A 21,587-nucleotide genomic window follows, 5' to 3' on the forward strand; every position below is an offset into this window, starting at 1 on the left:
ATCGAAATGCTTGCACATACATGTGATTATGCGCAGAGGTCCACCCTACCAGCCAACCTCAGATCTCTACGCAGGCACACATGAATGCACGTACATTTACACACATCCAGAAATAACCTTCCAAGAAATCCAAACATCGAAATGCTTGCACATACATGTGATTATGCGCAGAGGTCCACCCTACCAGCCAACCTCAGATCTCTACGCAGGCACACATGAATGCACGTACATTTACACACATCCAGAAATAACCTCCCAAAATCAAAAAATTCCAAGAAATCCAAACATCGAAATGCTTGCACATACATGTGATTATGCGCAGAGGTCCACCCTACCAGCCAACCTCAGATCTCTACGCAGGCACACATGAATGCACGTACATTTACACACATCCAGAAATAACCTCCACAAATCAACCAAATTCCAAGAAATCCAAACATCGAAATGCTTGCACATACATGCGATTATGCGCAGAGGTCCACCCTACCAGCCAACCTCAGATCTCTACGCAGGCACACATGAATGCACGTACATTTACACACATCCAGAAATAACCTCCCAAAAATCAACCAAATTCCAAGAAATCCAAACATCGAAATGCTTGCACATACATGTGATTATGCGCAGAGGTCCACCCTACCAGCCAACCTCAGATCTCTACGCAGGCACACATGAATGCACGTACATTTACACACATCCAGAATAACCTCCCAAAAATCAACAAATTCCAAGAAATCCAAACATCGAAATGCTTGCACATACATGCGATTATGCGCAGAGGTCCACCCTACCAGCCAACCTCAGATCTCTACGCAGGCACACATGAATGCACGTACATTTACACACATCCAGAAATAACCTCCCAAAAATCAACCAAATTCCAAGAAATCCAAACATCGAAATGCTTGCACATACATGTGATTATGCGCAGAGGTCCACCCTACCAGCCAACCTCAGATCTCTACGCAGGCACACATGAATGCACGTACATTTACACACATCCAGAAATAACCATGTGATTATCCACAAAATCCCACAAAAATTCCAAGAAATCCAAACATCGAAATGCTTGCACATACATGTGATTATGCGCAGAGGTCCACCCTACCAGCCAACCTCAGATCTCTACGCAGGCACACATGAATGCACGTACATTTACACACATCCAGAAATAACCTCCCAAAAATCAAAAAATTCCAAGAAATCCAAACATCGAAATGCTTGCACATACATGTGATTATGCGCAGAGGTCCACCCTACCAGCCAACCTCAGATCTCTACGCAGGCACACATGAATGCACGTACATTTACACACATCCAGAAATAACCTCCCAAATCAACAAATTCCAAGAAATCCAAACATCGAAATGCTTGCACATACATGTGATTATGCGCAGAGGTCCACCCTACCAGCCAACCTCAGATCTCTACGCAGGCACACATGAATGCACGTACATTTACACACATCCAGAAATAACCTCCCACAAATCAAAAAATTACAAGAAATCCAAACATCGAAATGCTTGCACATACATGTGATTATGCGCAGAGGTCCACCCTACCAGCCACCTCAGATCTCTACGCAGGCACACATGAATGCACGTACATTTACACACATCCAGAAATAACCTCCCAAAAATCAACCAAATTCCAAGAAATCCAAACATCGAAATGCTTGCACATACATGTGATTATGCGCAGAGGTCCACCCTACCAGCCAACCTCAGATCTCTACGCAGGCACACATGAATGCACGTACATTTACACACATCCAGAATAACCTCCCAAAATCAAAAATTCCAAGAAATCCAAACATCGAAATGCTTGCACATACATGTGATTATGCGCAGAGGTCCACCCTACCAGCCAACCTCAGATCTCTACGCAGGCACACATGAATGCACGTACATTTACACACATCCAGAAATAACCTCCCACAATCAAAAAATTCCAAGAAATCCAAACATCGAAATGCTTGCACATACATGTGATTATGCGCAGAGGTCCACCCTACCAGCCAACCTCAGATCTCTACGCAGGCACACATGAATGCACGTACATTTACACACATCCAGAAATAACCTCCCAAAAATCAACCAAATTCCAAGAAATCCAAACATCGAAATGCTTGCACATACATGTGATTATGCGCAGAGGTCCACCCTACCAGCCAACCTCAGATCTCTACGCAGGCACACATGAATGCACGTACATTTACACACATCCAGAAATAACCTCCCACAAATCAACCAAATTCCAAGAAATCCAAACATCGAAATGCTTGCACATACATGTGATTATGCGCAGAGGTCCACCCTACCAGCCAACCTCAGATCTCTACGCAGGCACACATGAATGCACGTACATTTACACACATCCAGAAATAACCTCCCAAACAACCAAATTCCAAGAAATCCAAACATCGAAATGCTTGCACATACATGTGATTATGCGCAGAGGTCCACCCTACCAGCCAACCTCAGATCTCTACGCAGGCACACATGAATGCACGTACATTTACACACATCCAGAAATAACCTCCCACAAATCAACCAAATTCCAAGAAATCCAAACATCGAAATGCTTGCACATACATGTGATTATGCGCAGAGGTCCACCCTACCAGCCAACCTCAGATCTCTACGCAGGCACACATGAATGCACGTACATTTACACACATCCAGAAATAACCTCCCACAAATCAAAAATTCCAAGAAATCCAAACATCGAAATGCTTGCACATACATGTGATTATGCGCAGAGGTCCACCCTACCAGCCAACCTCAGATCTCTACGCAGGCACACATGAATGCACGTACATTTACACACATCCAGAAATAACCTCCCAAAATCAACAAATTCCAAGAAATCCAAACATCGAAATGCTTGCACATACATGTGATTATGCGCAGAGGTCCACCCTACCAGCCAACCTCAGATCTCTACGCAGGCACACATGAATGCACGTACATTTACACACATCCAGAAATAACCTCCCAAAATCAAAAAATTCCAAGAAATCCAAACATCGAAATGCTTGCACATACATGTGATTATGCGCAGAGGTCCACCCTACCAGCCAACCTCAGATCTCTACGCAGGCACACATGAATGCACGTACATTTACACACATCCAGAAATAACCTCCCAAAAATCAACAAATTCCAGAAATCCAAACATCGAAATGCTTGCACATACATGTGATTATGCGCAGAGGTCCACCCTACCAGCCAACCTCAGATCTCTACGCAGGCACACATGAATGCACGTACATTTACACACATCCAGAAATAACCTCCCACAAATCAACAAATTCCAAGAAATCCAAACATCGAAATGCTTGCACATACATGTGATTATGCGCAGAGGTCCACCCTACCAGCCAACCTCAGATCTCTACGCAGGCACACATGAATGCACGTACATTTACACACATCCAGAAATAACCTCCCAAAAATCAACCAAATTCCAAGAAATCCAAACATCGAAATGCTTGCACATACATGTGATTATGCGCAGAGGTCCACCCTACCAGCCAACCTCAGATCTCTACGCAGGCACACATGAATGCACGTACATTTACACACATCCAGAAATAACCTCCCAAAAATCAAAAAATTCCAAGAAATCCAAACATCGAAATGCTTGCACATACATGTGATTATGCGCAGAGGTCCACCCTACCAGCCAACCTCAGATCTCTACGCAGGCACACATGAATGCACGTACATTTACACACATCCAGAGATAAACTCCCACAAAAACCAAATTCCAAGAAATCCAAACATCGAAATGCTTGCACATACATGTGATTATGCGCAGAGGTCCACCCTACCAGCCAACCTCAGATCTCTACGCAGGCACACATGAATGCACGTACATTTACACACATCCAGAAATAACCTCCCAAAAAACAACCAAATTCCAAGAAATCCAAACATCGAAATGCTTGCACATACATGTGATTATGCGCAGAGGTCCACCCTACCAGCCAACCTCAGATCTCTACGCAGGCACACATGAATGCACGTACATTTACACACATCCAGAAATAACCCCCAAAATCAACAAATTCCAAGAAATCCAAACATCGAAATGCTTGCACATACATGGATTATGCGCAGAGGTCCACCCTACCAGCCAACCTCAGATCTCTACGCAGGCACACATGAATGCACGTACATTTACACACATCCAGAAATAACCTCCCAAAAATCAAAAAATTCCAAGAAATCCAAACATCGAAATGCTTGCACATACATGTGATTATGCGCAGAGGTCCACCCTACCAGCCAACCTCAGATCTCTACGCAGGCACACATGAATGCACGTACATTTACACACATCCAGAAATAACCTCCCAAAATCAAACCAAATTCCAAGAAATCCAAACATCGAAATGCTTGCACATACATGTGATTATGCGCAGAGGTCCACCCTACCAGCCAACCTCAGATCTCTACGCAGGCACACATGAATGCACGTACATTTACACACATCCAGAAATAACCTCCAAAATCAACCAAATTCCAAGAAATCCAAACATCGAAATGCTTGCACATACATGTGATTATGCGCAGAGGTCCACCCTACCAGCCAACCTCAGATCTCTACGCAGGCACACATGAATGCACGTACATTTACACACATCCAGAAATAACCTCCCAAAAATCAAAAAATTCCAAGAAATCCAAACATCGAAATGCTTGCACATACATGTGATTATGCGCAGAGGTCCACCCTACCAGCCAACCTCAGATCTCTACGCAGGCACACATGAATGCACGTACATTTACACACATCCAGAAATAACCTACCAAAAATCAAAAAATTCCAAGAAATCCAAACATCGAAATGCTTGCACATACATGTGATTATGCGCAGAGTCCACCCTACCAGCCAACCTCAGATCTCTACGCAGGCACACATGAATGCACGTACATTTACACACATCCAGAAATAACCTCCCAAAAATCAAAAATTCCAAGAAATCCAAACATCGAAATGCTTGCACATACATGTGATTATGCGCAGAGGTCCACCCTACCAGCCAACCTCAGATCTCTACGCAGGCACACATGAATGCACGTACATTTACACACATCCAGAAATAACCTCCCAAAAATCAAACAAATTCCAAGAAATCCAAACATCGAAATGCTTGCACATACATGTGATTATGCGCAGAGGTCCACCCTACCAGCCAACCTCAGATCTCTACGCAGGCACACATGAATGCACGTACATTTACACACATCCAGAAATAACCTCCCAAAAATCAACCAAATTCCAAGAAATCCAAACATCGAAATGCTTGCACATACATGTGATTATGCGCAGAGGTCCACCCTACCAGCCAACCTCAGATCTCTACGCAGGCACACATGAATGCACGTACATTTACACACATCCAGAAATAACCCCCAAACAAACAAATTCCAAGAAATCCAAACATCGAAATGCTTGCACATACATGTGATTATGCGCAGAGGTCCACCCTACCAGCCAACCTCAGATCTCTACGCAGGCACACATGAATGCACGTACATTTACACACATCCAGAAATAACTTCCCAAAAATCAACCAAATTCCAAGAAATCCAAACATCGAAATGCTTGCACATACATGTGATTATGCGCAGAGGTCCACCCTACCAGCCAACCTCAGATCTCTACGCAGGCACACATGAATGCACGTACATTTACACACATCCAGAAATAACCTCCCAAAAATCAACCAAATTCCAAGAAATCCAAACATCGAAATGCTTGCACATACATGTGATTATGCGCAGAGGTCCACCCTACCAGCCAACCTCAGATCTCTACGCAGGCACACATGAATGCACGTACATTTACACACATCCAGAAAAAATCCCCACAGAAACCAAATTCCAAGAAATCCAAACATCGAAATGCTTGCACATACATGTGATTATGCGCAGAGGTCCACCCTACCAGCCAACCTCAGATCTCTACGCAGGCACACATGAATGCACGTACATTTACACACATCCAGAAAATAACCTCCCAAAAACCAAATCAAGAAATCCAAACATCGAAATGCTTGCACATACATGTGATTATGCGCAGAGGTCCACCCTACCAGCCAACCTCAGATCTCTACGCAGGCACACATGAATGCACGTACATTTACACACATCCAGAAATAACCTCCCAAAAATCCAAATTCCAAGAAATCCAAACATCGAAATGCTTGCACATACATGTGATTATGCGCAGAGGTCCACCCTACCAGCCACCTCAGATCTCTACGCAGGCACACATGAATGCACGTACATTTACACACATCCAGAAATAACCTCCCAAAAATCAACCAAATTCCAAGAAATCCAAACATCGAAATGCTTGCACATACATGTGATTATGCGCAGAGGTCCACCCTACCAGCCAACCTCAGATCTCTACACAGGCACACATGAATGCACGTACATTTACACACATCCAGAGATAAACTCTCCCACAGAAACCAAATTCCAAGAAATCCAAACATCGAAATGCTTGCACACACATGCGATTATGCGCAGAGGTCCACCCTACCAGCCAACCTCAGATCTCTACGCAGGCACACATGAATGCACGTACATTTACACACATCCAGAAATAACCTCCCAAAAATCAAAAAATTCCAAGAAATCCAAACATCGAAATGCTTGCACATACATGTGATTATGCGCAGAGGTCCACCCTACCAGCCAACCTCAGATCTCTACACAGGCACACATGAATGCACGTACATTTACACACATCCAGAAATAACCTCCCAAAAATCAAAAAATTCCAAGAAATCCAAACATCGAAATGCTTGCACATACATGCTGATTATGCGCAGAGGTCCACCCTACCAGCCAACCTCAGATCTCTACGCAGGCACACATGAATGCACGTACATTTACACACATCCAGAAATAACTCCCAAAATCAACCAAATTCCAAGAAATCCAAACATCGAAATGCTTGCACATACATGTGATATGCGCAGAGGTCCACCCTACCAGCCAACCTCAGATCTCTACGCAGGCACACATGAATGCACGTACATTTACACACATCCAGAAATAACTCCCCAAAATCAAAATTCCAAGAAATCCAAACATCGAAATGCTTGCACATACATGTGATTATGCGCAGAGGTCCACCCTACCAGCCAACCTCAGATCTCTACGCAGGCACACATGAATGCACGTACATTTACACACATCCAGAAATAACCTCCCAAAATCAACAAATTCCAAGAAATCCAAACATCGAAATGCTTGCACATACATGTGATTATGCGCAGAGGTCCACCCTACCAGCCAACCTCAGATCTCTACGCAGGCACACATGAATGCACGTACATTTACACACATCCAGAAATAACCTCCCAAAAATCAAAAATTCCAAGAAATCCAAACATCGAAATGCTTGCACATACATGTGATTATGCGCAGAGGTCCACCCTACCAGCCAACCTCAGATCTCTACGCAGGCACACATGAATGCACGTACATTTACACACATCCAGAAATAACCTCCCAAAATCAACCAAATTCCAAGAAATCCAAACATCGAAATGCTTGCACATACATGTGATTATGCGCAGAGGTCCACCCTACCAGCCAACCTCAGATCTCTACGCAGGCACACATGAATGCACGTACATTTACACACATCCAGAAATAAAATCCCCCACAGAAACCAAATTCCAAGAAATCCAAACATCGAAATGCTTGCACATACATGTGATTATGCGCAGAGGTCCACCCTACCAGCCAACCTCAGATCTCTACGCAGGCACACATGAATGCACGTACATTTACACACATCCAGAAATAACCCCCAGAAACCAAATTCCAAGAAATCCAAACATCGAAATGCTTGCACATACATGTGATTATGCGCAGAGGTCCACCCTACCAGCCAACCTCAGATCTCTACGCAGGCACACATGAATGCACGTACATTTACACACATCCAGAAATAACCTCCCAAAAATCAAAAATTCCAAGAAATCCAAACATCGAAATGCTTGCACATACATGTGATTATGCGCAGAGGTCCACCCTACCAGCCAACCTCAGATCTCTACGCAGGCACACATGAATGCACGTACATTTACACACATCCAGAAATAACCTCCCAAAAATCAAAAATTCCAAGAAATCCAAACATCGAAATGCTTGCACATACATGTGATTATGCGCAGAGGTCCACCCTACCAGCCAACCTCAGATCTCTACGCAGGCACACATGAATGCACGTACATTTACACACATCCAGAAATAACCTCCCAAAAAACCAAATTCCAAGAAATCCAAACATCGAAATGCTTGCACATACATGTGATTATGCGCAGAGGTCCACCCTACCAGCCAACCTCAGATCTCTACGCAGGCACACATGAATGCACGTACATTTACACACATCCAGAAATAACCTCCCAAAAATCAAAAATTCCAAGAAATCCAAACATCGAAATGCTTGCACATACATGTGATTATGCGCAGAGGTCCACCCTACCAGCCAACCTCAGATCTCTACGCAGGCACACATGAATGCACGTACATTTACACACATCCAGAAATAACCCCAAAAACAAATTCCAAGAAATCCAAACATCGAAATGCTTGCACATACATGTGATTATGCGCAGAGGTCCACCCTACCAGCCAACCTCAGATCTCTACGCAGGCACACATGAATGCACGTACATTTACACACATCCAGAAATAACCTCCCAAAAATCAAAAATTCCAAGAAATCCAAACATCGAAATGCTTGCACATACATGTGATTATGCGCAGAGGTCCACCCTACCAGCCAACCTCAGATCTCTACGCAGGCACACATGAATGCACGTACATTTACACACATCCAGAAATAAAATCCCCCACAGAAACCAAATTCCAAGAAATCCAAACATCGAAATGCTTGCACATACATGTGATTATGCGCAGAGGTCCACCCTACCAGCCAACCTCAGATCTCTACGCAGGCACACATGAATGCACGTACATTTACACACATCCAGAAATAACCTCCCAAAAATCAAAAATTCCAAGAAATCCAAACATCGAAATGCTTGCACATACATGTGATTATGCGCAGAGGTCCACCCTACCAGCCAACCTCAGATCTCTACGCAGGCACACATGAATGCACGTACATTTACACACATCCAGAAATAACCTCCCAAAAATCAAAAATTCCAAGAAATCCAAACATCGAAATGCTTGCACATACATGTGATTATGCGCAGAGGTCCACCCTACCAGCCAACCTCAGATCTCTACGCAGGCACACATGAATGCACGTACATTTACACACATCCAGAAATAACCTCCAAAAATCAAAAATTCCAAGAAATCCAAACATCGAAATGCTTGCACATACATGTGATTATGCGCAGAGGTCCACCCTACCAGCCAACCTCAGATCTCTACGCAGGCACACATGAATGCACGTACATTTACACACATCCAGAAATAACCTCCCAAAAATCAAAAATTCCAAGAAATCCAAACATCGAAATGCTTGCACATACATGTGATTATGCGCAGAGGTCCACCCTACCAGCCAACCTCAGATCTCTACGCAGGCACACATGAATGCACGTACATTTACACACATCCAGAAATAACCTCCCAAAATCAAAAATTCCAAGAAATCCAAACATCGAAATGCTTGCACATACATGTGATTATGCGCAGAGGTCCACCCTACCAGCCAACCTCAGATCTCTACGCAGGCACACATGAATGCACGTACATTTACACACATCCAGAAATAACCTCCCAAAAATCAAAAATTCCAAGAAATCCAAACATCGAAATGCTTGCACATACATGTGATTATGCGCAGAGGTCCACCCTACCAGCCAACCTCAGATCTCTACGCAGGCACACATGAATGCACGTACATTTACACACATCCAGAAATAACCTCCCAAAAATCAACCAAATTCCAAGAAATCCAAACATCGAAATGCTTGCACATACATGTGATTATGCGCAGAGGTCCACCCTACCAGCCAACCTCAGATCTCTACGCAGGCACACATGAATGCACGTACATTTACACACATCCAGAAATAACCTCCCAAAAACAAATTCCAAGAAATCCAAACATCGAAATGCTTGCACATACATGTGATTATGCGCAGAGGTCCACCCTACCAGCCAACCTCAGATCTCTACGCAGGCACACATGAATGCACGTACATTTACACACATCCAGAAATAACCTCCCAAAATCAAAAATTCCAAGAAATCCAAACATCGAAATGCTTGCACATACATGTGATTATGCGCAGAGGTCCACCCTACCAGCCAACCTCAGATCTCTACGCAGGCACACATGAATGCACGTACATTTACACACATCCAGAAATAACCTCCCCAAAAAATCCAAATTCCAAGAAATCCAAACATCGAAATGCTTGCACATACATGTGATTATGCGCAGAGGTCCACCCTACCAGCCAACCTCAGATCTCTACGCAGGCACACATGAATGCACGTACATTTACACACATCCAGAAATAACCTCCCAAAAATCAAAAATTCCAAGAAATCCAAACATCGAAATGCTTGCACATACATGTGATTATGCGCAGAGGTCCACCCTACCAGCCAACCTCAGATCTCTACGCAGGCACACATGAATGCACGTACATTTACACACATCCAGAAATAACCTCCCAAAAATCAAAAATTCCAAGAAATCCAAACATCGAAATGCTTGCACATACATGTGATTATGCGCAGAGGTCCACCCTACCAGCCAACCTCAGATCTCTACGCAGGCACACATGAATGCACGTACATTTACACACATCCAGAAATAACCTCCAAAAATCAAAAATTCCAAGAAATCCAAACATCGAAATGCTTGCACATACATGTGATTATGCGCAGAGGTCCACCCTACCAGCCAACCTCAGATCTCTACGCAGGCACACATGAATGCACGTACATTTACACACATCCAGAAATAACCTCCCAAAATCAAAAATTCCAAGAAATCCAAACATCGAAATGCTTGCACATACATGTGATTATGCGCAGAGGTCCACCCTACCAGCCAACCTCAGATCTCTACGCAGGCACACATGAATGCACGTACATTTACACACATCCAGAAATAACCTCCCAAAATCAAAAATTCCAAGAAATCCAAACATCGAAATGCTTGCACATACATGTGATTATGCGCAGAGGTCCACCCTACCAGCCAACCTCAGATCTCTACGCAGGCACACATGAATGCACGTACATTTACACACATCCAGAAATAACCTCCCAAAAATCAAAAATTCCAAGAAATCCAAACATCGAAATGCTTGCACATACATGTGATTATGCGCAGAGGTCCACCCTACCAGCCAACCTCAGATCTCTACGCAGGCACACATGAATGCACGTACATTTACACACATCCAGAAATAACCTCCCAAAAATCAAAAATTCCAAGAAATCCAAACATCGAAATGCTTGCACATACATGTGATTATGCGCAGAGGTCCACCCTACCAGCCAACCTCAGATCTCTACGCAGGCACACATGAATGCACGTACATTTACACACATCCAGAAATAACCTCCCACAAAACCAAATTCCAAGAAATCCAAACATCGAAATGCTTGCACATACATGTGATTATGCGCAGAGGTCCACCCTACCAGCCAACCTCAGATCTCTACGCAGGCACACATGAATGCACGTACATTTACACACATCCAGAAATAACCTCCCAAAATCAAAAATTCCAAGAAATCCAAACATCGAAATGCTTGCACATACATGTGATTATGCGCAGAGGTCCACCCTACCAGCCAACCTCAGATCTCTACGCAGGCACACATGAATGCACGTACATTTACACACATCCAGAAATAAAATCCCCCACAGAAACCAAATTCCAAGAAATCCAAACATCGAAATGCTTGCACATACATGTGATTATGCGCAGAGGTCCACCCTACCAGCCAACCTCAGATCTCTACGCAGGCACACATGAATGCACGTACATTTACACACATCCAGAAATAACCTCCCAAAATCAAAAATTCCAAGAAATCCAAACATCGAAATGCTTGCACATACATGTGATTATGCGCAGAGGTCCACCCTACCAGCCAACCTCAGATCTCTACGCAGGCACACATGAATGCACGTACATTTACACACATCCAGAAATAACCTCCCAAAAATCAAAAATTCCAAGAAATCCAAACATCGAAATGCTTGCACATACATGTGATTATGCGCAGAGGTCCACCCTACCAGCCAACCTCAGATCTCTACGCAGGCACACATGAATGCACGTACATTTACACACATCCAGAAATAACCTCCCAAAATCAACCAAATTCCAAGAAATCCAAACATCGAAATGCTTGCACATACATGTGATTATGCGCAGAGGTCCACCCTACCAGCCAACCTCAGATCTCTACGCAGGCACACATGAATGCACGTACATTTACACACATCCAGAAATAACCTCCCAAAAATCAAAAATTCCAAGAAATCCAAACATCGAAATGCTTGCACATACATGTGATTATGCGCAGAGGTCCACCCTACCAGCCAACCTCAGATCTCTACGCAGGCACACATGAATGCACGTACATTTACACACATCCAGAAATAACCTCCCAAAAATCAAAAATTCCAAGAAATCCAAACATCGAAATGCTTGCACATACATGTGATTATGCGCAGAGGTCCACCCTACCAGCCAACCTCAGATCTCTACGCAGGCACACATGAATGCACGTACATTTACACACATCCAGAAATAACCTCCCAAAATCAACCAAATTCCAAGAAATCCAAACATCGAAATGCTTGCACATACATGTGATTATGCGCAGAGGTCCACCCTACCAGCCAACCTCAGATCTCTACGCAGGCACACATGAATGCACGTACATTTACACACATCCAGAAATAACCTCCCAAAACAAATTCCAAGAAATCCAAACATCGAAATGCTTGCACATACATGTGATTATGCGCAGAGGTCCACCCTACCAGCCAACCTCAGATCTCTACGCAGGCACACATGAATGCACGTACATTTACACACATCCAGAAATAACCTCCCAAAAATCAACCAAATTCCAAGAAATCCAAACATCGAAATGCTTGCACATACATGTGATTATGCGCAGAGGTCCACCCTACCAGCCAACCTCAGATCTCTACGCAGGCACACATGAATGCACGTACATTTACACACATCCAGAAATAACCCCCAAAAACCAAATTCCAAGAAATCCAAACATCGAAATGCTTGCACATACATGTGATTATGCGCAGAGGTCCACCCTACCAGCCAACCTCAGATCTCTACGCAGGCACACATGAATGCACGTACATTTACACACATCCAGAAATAACCTCCCAAAATCAAAAATTCCAAGAAATCCAAACATCGAAATGCTTGCACATACATGTGATTATGCGCAGAGGTCCACCCTACCAGCCAACCTCAGATCTCTACGCAGGCACACATGAATGCACGTACATTTACACACATCCAGAAATAACCTCCCAAAAATCAAAAATTCCAAGAAATCCAAACATCGAAATGCTTGCACATACATGTGATTATGCGCAGAGGTCCACCCTACCAGCCAACCTCAGATCTCTACGCAGGCACACATGAATGCACGTACATTTACACACATCCAGAAATAACCTCCCAAAAACCAAATTCCAAGAAATCCAAACATCGAAATGCTTGCACATACATGTGATTATGCGCAGAGGTCCACCCTACCAGCCAACCTCAGATCTCTACGCAGGCACACATGAATGCACGTACATTTACACACATCCAGAAATAACCTCCCAAAATCAACCAAATTCCAAGAAATCCAAACATCGAAATGCTTGCACATACATGTGATTATGCGCAGAGGTCCACCCTACCAGCCAACCTCAGATCTCTACGCAGGCACACATGAATGCACGTACATTTACACACATCCAGAAATAACCTCCCAAAAATCAAAAATTCCAAGAAATCCAAACATCGAAATGCTTGCACATACATGTGATTATGCGCAGAGGTCCACCCTACCAGCCAACCTCAGATCTCTACGCAGGCACACATGAATGCACGTACATTTACACACATCCAGAAATAACCTCCCAAAAATCAACCAAATTCCAAGAAATCCAAACATCGAAATGCTTGCACATACATGTGATTATGCGCAGAGGTCCACCCTACCAGCCAACCTCAGATCTCTACGCAGGCACACATGAATGCACGTACATTTACACACATCCAGAAATAACCTCCCAAAATCAAAAATTCCAAGAAATCCAAACATCGAAATGCTTGCACATACATGTGATTATGCGCAGAGGTCCACCCTACCAGCCAACCTCAGATCTCTACGCAGGCACACATGAATGCACGTACATTTACACACATCCAGAAATAACCTCCCAAAATCAACCAAATTCCAAGAAATCCAAACATCGAAATGCTTGCACATACATGTGATTATGCGCAGAGGTCCACCCTACCAGCCAACCTCAGATCTCTACGCAGGCACACATGAATGCACGTACATTTACACACATCCAGAAATAACCTCCCAAAAACCAAATTCCAAGAAATCCAAACATCGAAATGCTTGCACATACATGTGATTATGCGCAGAGGTCCACCCTACCAGCCAACCTCAGATCTCTACGCAGGCACACATGAATGCACGTACATTTACACACATCCAGAAATAACCTCCCAAAATCAAAAATTCCAAGAAATCCAAACATCGAAATGCTTGCACATACATGTGATTATGCGCAGAGGTCCACCCTACCAGCCAACCTCAGATCTCTACGCAGGCACACATGAATGCACGTACATTTACACACATCCAGAAATAACCTCCCAAAAACCAAATTCCAAGAAATCCAAACATCGAAATGCTTGCACATACATGTGATTATGCGCAGAGGTCCACCCTACCAGCCAACCTCAGATCTCTACGCAGGCACACATGAATGCACGTACATTTACACACATCCAGAAATAACCTCCCAAAATCAAAAATTCCAAGAAATCCAAACATCGAAATGCTTGCACATACATGTGATTATGCGCAGAGGTCCACCCTACCAGCCAACCTCAGATCTCTACGCAGGCACACATGAATGCACGTACATTTACACACATCCAGAAATAACCTCCCAAAAATCAAAAATTCCAAGAAATCCAAACATCGAAATGCTTGCACATACATGTGATTATGCGCAGAGGTCCACCCTACCAGCCAACCTCAGATCTCTACGCAGGCACACATGAATGCACGTACATTTACACACATCCAGAAATAACCTCCCAAAATCAAAAATTCCAAGAAATCCAAACATCGAAATGCTTGCACATACATGTGATTATGCGCAGAGGTCCACCCTACCAGCCAACCTCAGATCTCTACGCAGGCACACATGAATGCACGTACATTTACACACATCCAGAAATAACCTCCCAAAAACCAAATTCCAAGAAATCCAAACATCGAAATGCTTGCACATACATGTGATTATGCGCAGAGGTCCACCCTACCAGCCAACCTCAGATCTCTACGCAGGCACACATGAATGCACGTACATTTACACACATCCAGAAATAACCTCCCAAAATCAAAAATTCCAAGAAATCCAAACATCGAAATGCTTGCACATACATGTGATTATGCGCAGAGGTCCACCCTACCAGCCAACCTCAGATCTCTACGCAGGCACACATGAATGCACGTACATTTACACACATCCAGAAATAACCTCCCAAAAACCAAATTCCAAGAAATCCAAACATCGAAATGCTTGCACATACATGTGATTATGCGCAGAGGTCCACCCTACCAGCCAACCTCAGATCTCTACGCAGGCACACATGAATGCACGTACATTTACACACATCCAGAAATAACCTCCCAAAAACCAAATTCCAAGAAATCCAAACATCGAAATGCTTGCACATACATGTGATTATGCGCAGAGGTCCACCCTACCAGCCAACCTCAGATCTCTACGCAGGCACACATGAATGCACGTACATTTACACACATCCAGAAATAACCTCCCAAAATCAAAAATTCCAAGAAATCCAAACATCGAAATGCTTGCACATACATGTGATTATGCGCAGAGGTCCACCCTACCAGCCAACCTCAGATCTCTACGCAGGCACACATGAATGCACGTACATTTACACACATCCAGAAATAACCTCCCAAAAACAAATTCCAAGAAATCCAAACATCGAAATGCTTGCACATACATGTGATTATGCGCAGAGGTCCACCCTACCAGCCAACCTCAGATCTCTACGCAGGCACACATGAATGCACGTACATTTACACACATCCAGAAATAACCTCCCAAAAATCAAAAATTCCAAGAAATCCAAACATCGAAATGCTTGCACATACATGTGATTATGCGCAGAGGTCCACCCTACCAGCCAACCTCAGATCTCTACGCAGGCACACATGAATGCACGTACATTTACACACATCCAGAAATAACCTCCCAAAATCAAAAATTCCAAGAAATCCAAACATCGAAATGCTTGCACATACATGTGATTATGCGCAGAGGTCCACCCTACCAGCCAACCTCAGATCTCTACGCAGGCACACATGAATGCACGTACATTTACACACATCCAGAAATAACCTCCCAAAAATCAAAAATTCCAAGAAATCCAAACATCGAAATGCTTGCACATACATGTGATTATGCGCAGAGGTCCACCCTACCAGCCAACCTCAGATCTCTACGCAGGCACACATGAATGCACGTACATTTACACACATCCAGAAATAACCTCCCAAAAACCAAATTCCAAGAAATCCAAACATCGAAATGCTTGCACATACATGTGATTATGCGCAGAGGTCCACCCTACCAGCCAACCTCAGATCTCTACGCAGGCACACATGAATGCACGTACATTTACACACATCCAGAAATAACCTCCCAAAAATCAACCAAATTCCAAGAAATCCAAACATCGAAATGCTTGCACATACATGTGATTATGCGCAGAGGTCCACCCTACCAGCCAACCTCAGATCTCTACGCAGGCACACATGAATGCACGTACATTTACACACATCCAGAAATAACCCCCAAAAACCAAATTCCAAGAAATCCAAACATCGAAATGCTTGCACATACATGTGATTATGCGCAGAGGTCCACCCTACCAGCCAACCTCAGATCTCTACGCAGGCACACATGAATGCACGTACATTTACACACATCCAGAAATAACCTCCCAAAAATCAACCAAATTCCAAGAAATCCAAACATCGAAATGCTTGCACATACATGTGATTATGCGCAGAGGTCCACCCTACCAGCCAACCTCAGATCTCTACGCAGGCACACATGAATGCACGTACATTTACACACATCCAGAAATAACCTCCCAAAAACAAATTCCAAGAAATCCAAACATCGAAATGCTTGCACATACATGTGATTATGCGCAGAGGTCCACCCTACCAGCCAACCTCAGATCTCTACGCAGGCACACATGAATGCACGTACATTTACACACATCCAGAAATAACCTCCCAAAAATCAAAAATTCCAAGAAATCCAAACATCGAAATGCTTGCACATACATGTGATTATGCGCAGAGGTCCACCCTACCAGCCAACCTCAGATCTCTACGCAGGCACACATGAATGCACGTACATTTACACACATCCAGAAATAACCTCCCAAAAATCAAAAATTCCAAGAAATCCAAACATCGAAATGCTTGCACATACATGTGATTATGCGCAGAGGTCCACCCTACCAGCCAACCTCAGATCTCTACGCAGGCACACATGAATGCACGTACATTTACACACATCCAGAAATAACCTCCCAAAATCAAAAATTCCAAGAAATCCAAACATCGAAATGCTTGCACATACATGTGATTATGCGCAGAGGTCCACCCTACCAGCCAACCTCAGATCTCTACGCAGGCACACATGAATGCACGTACATTTACACACATCCAGAAATAACCTCCCAAAAATCAAAAATTCCAAGAAATCCAAACATCGAAATGCTTGCACATACATGTGATTATGCGCAGAGGTCCACCCTACCAGCCAACCTCAGATCTCTACGCAGGCACACATGAATGCACGTACATTTACACACATCCAGAAATAACCTCCCAAAAATCAAAAATTCCAAGAAATCCAAACATCGAAATGCTTGCACATACATGTGATTATGCGCAGAGGTCCACCCTACCAGCCAACCTCAGATCTCTACGCAGGCACACATGAATGCACGTACATTTACACACATCCAGAAATAACCTCCCAAAAATCAAAAATTCCAAGAAATCCAAACATCGAAATGCTTGCACATACATGTGATTATGCGCAGAGGTCCACCCTACCAGCCAACCTCAGATCTCTACGCAGGCACACATGAATGCACGTACATTTACACACATCCAGAAATAACCTCCCAAAAATCAAAAATTCCAAGAAATCCAAACATCGAAATGCTTGCACATACATGTGATTATGCGCAGAGGTCCACCCTACCAGCCAACCTCAGATCTCTACGCAGGCACACATGAATGCACGTACATTTACACACATCCAGAAATAACCTCCCAAAAATCAAAAATTCCAAGAAATCCAAACATCGAAATGCTTGCACATACATGTGATTATGCGCAGAGGTCCACCCTACCAGCCAACCTCAGATCTCTACGCAGGCACACATGAATGCACGTACATTTACACACATCCAGAAATAACCTCCCAAAATCAAAAATTCCAAGAAATCCAAACATCGAAATGCTTGCACATACATGTGATTATGCGCAGAGGTCCACCCTACCAGCCAACCTCAGATCTCTACGCAGGCACACATGAATGCACGTACATTTACACACATCCAGAAATAACCTCCCAAAAATCAAAAATTCCAAGAAATCCAAACATCGAAATGCTTGCACATACATGTGATTATGCGCAGAGGTCCACCCTACCAGCCAACCTCAGATCTCTACGCAGGCACACATGAATGCACGTACATTTACACACATCCAGAAATAACCTCCCAAAAATCAAAAATTCCAAGAAATCCAAACATCGAAATGCTTGCACATACATGTGATTATGCGCAGAGGTCCACCCTACCAGCCAACCTCAGATCTCTACGCAGGCACACATGAATGCACGTACATTTACACACATCCAGAAATAACCTCCCAAAAATCAAATTCCAAGAAATCCAAACATCGAAATGCTTGCACATACATGTGATTATGCGCAGAGGTCCACCCTACCAGCCAACCTCAGATCTCTACGCAGGCACACATGAATGCACGTACATTTACACACATCCAGAAATAACCTCCCAAAAATCAAAAATTCCAAGAAATCCAAACATCGAAATGCTTGCACATACATGTGATTATGCGCAGAGGTCCACCCTACCAGCCAACCTCAGATCTCTACGCAGGCACACATGAATGCACGTACATTTACACACATCCAGAAATAACCTCCCAAAAATCAAAAATTCCAAGAAATCCAAACATCGAAATGCTTGCACATACATGTGATTATGCGCAGAGGTCCACCCTACCAGCCAACCTCAGATCTCTACGCAGGCACACATGAATGCACGTACATTTACACACATCCAGAAATAACCTCCCAAAAATCAAAAATTCCAAGAAATCCAAACATCGAAATGCTTGCACATACATGTGATTATGCGCAGAGGTCCACCCTACCAGCCAACCTCAGATCTCTACGCAGGCACACATGAATGCACGTACATTTACACACATCCAGAAATAACCTCCCAAAAATCAAAAATTCCAAGAAATCCAAACATCGAAATGCTTGCACATACATGTGATTATGCGCAGAGGTCCACCCTACCAGCCAACCTCAGATCTCTACGCAGGCACACATGAATGCACGTACATTTACACACATCCAGAAATAACCTCCCAAAAATCAAAAATTCCAAGAAATCCAAACATCGAAATGCTTGCACATACATGTGATTATGCGCAGAGGTCCACCCTACCAGCCAACCTCAGATCTCTACGCAGGCACACATGAATGCACGTACATTTACACACATCCAGAAATAACCTCCCAAAAATCAAAAATTCCAAGAAATCCAAACATCGAAATGCTTGCACATACATGTGATTATGCGCAGAGGTCCACCCTACCAGCCAACCTCAGATCTCTACGCAGGCACACATGAATGCACGTACATTTACACACATCCAGAAATAACCTCCCAAAATCAACCAAATTCCAAGAAATCCAAACATCGAAATGCTTGCACATACATGTGATTATGCGCAGAGGTCCACCCTACCAGCCAACCTCAGATCTCTACGCAGGCACACATGAATGCACGTACATTTACACACATCCAGAAATAACCTCCCAAAATCAAAAATTCCAAGAAATCCAAACATCGAAATGCTTGCACATACATGTGATTATGCGCAGAGGTCCACCCTACCAGCCAACCTCAGATCTCTACGCAGGCACACATGAATGCACGTACATTTACACACATCCAGAAATAACCTCCCAAAATCAAAAATTCCAAGAAATCCAAACATCGAAATGCTTGCACATACATGTGATTATGCGCAGAGGTCCACCCTACCAGCCAACCTCAGATCTCTACGCAGGCACACATGAATGCACGTACATTTACACACATCCAGAAATAACCTCCCAAAAACAAATTCCAAGAAATCCAAACATCGAAATGCTTGCACATACATGTGATTATGCGCAGAGGTCCACCCTACCAGCCAACCTCAGATCTCTACGCAGGCACACATGAATGCACGTACATTTACACACATCCAGAAATAACCTCCCAAAATCAAAAATTCCAAGAAATCCAAACATCGAAATGCTTGCACATACATGTGATTATGCGCAGAGGTCCACCCTACCAGCCAACCTCAGATCTCTACGCAGGCACACATGAATGCACGTACATTTACACACATCCAGAAATAACCTCCCAAAAATCAAAAATTCCAAGAAATCCAAACATCGAAATGCTTGCACATACATGTGATTATGCGCAGAGGTCCACCCTACCAGCCAACCTCAGATCTCTACGCAGGCACACATGAATGCACGTACATTTACACACATCCAGAAATAACCTCCCAAAAATCAAAAATTCCAAGAAATCCAAACATCGAAATGCTTGCACATACATGTGATTATGCGCAGAGGTCCACCCTACCAGCCAACCTCAGATCTCTACGCAGGCACACATGAATGCACGTACATTTACACACATCCAGAAATAACCTCCCAAAATCAAATTCCAAGAAATCCAAACATCGAAATGCTTGCACATACATGTGATTATGCGCAGAGGTCCACCCTACCAGCCAACCTCAGATCTCTACGCAGGCACACATGAATGCACGTACATTTACACACATCCAGAAATAACCTCCCAAAAATCAAAAATTCCAAGAAATCCAAACATCGAAATGCTTGCACATACATGT

Source organism: Oreochromis niloticus, linkage group LG20, assembly GCF_001858045.2.
Source record: "Oreochromis niloticus isolate F11D_XX linkage group LG20, O_niloticus_UMD_NMBU, whole genome shotgun sequence".
NCBI classification, from domain to species: Eukaryota; Metazoa; Chordata; class Actinopteri; order Cichliformes; family Cichlidae; genus Oreochromis; species Oreochromis niloticus.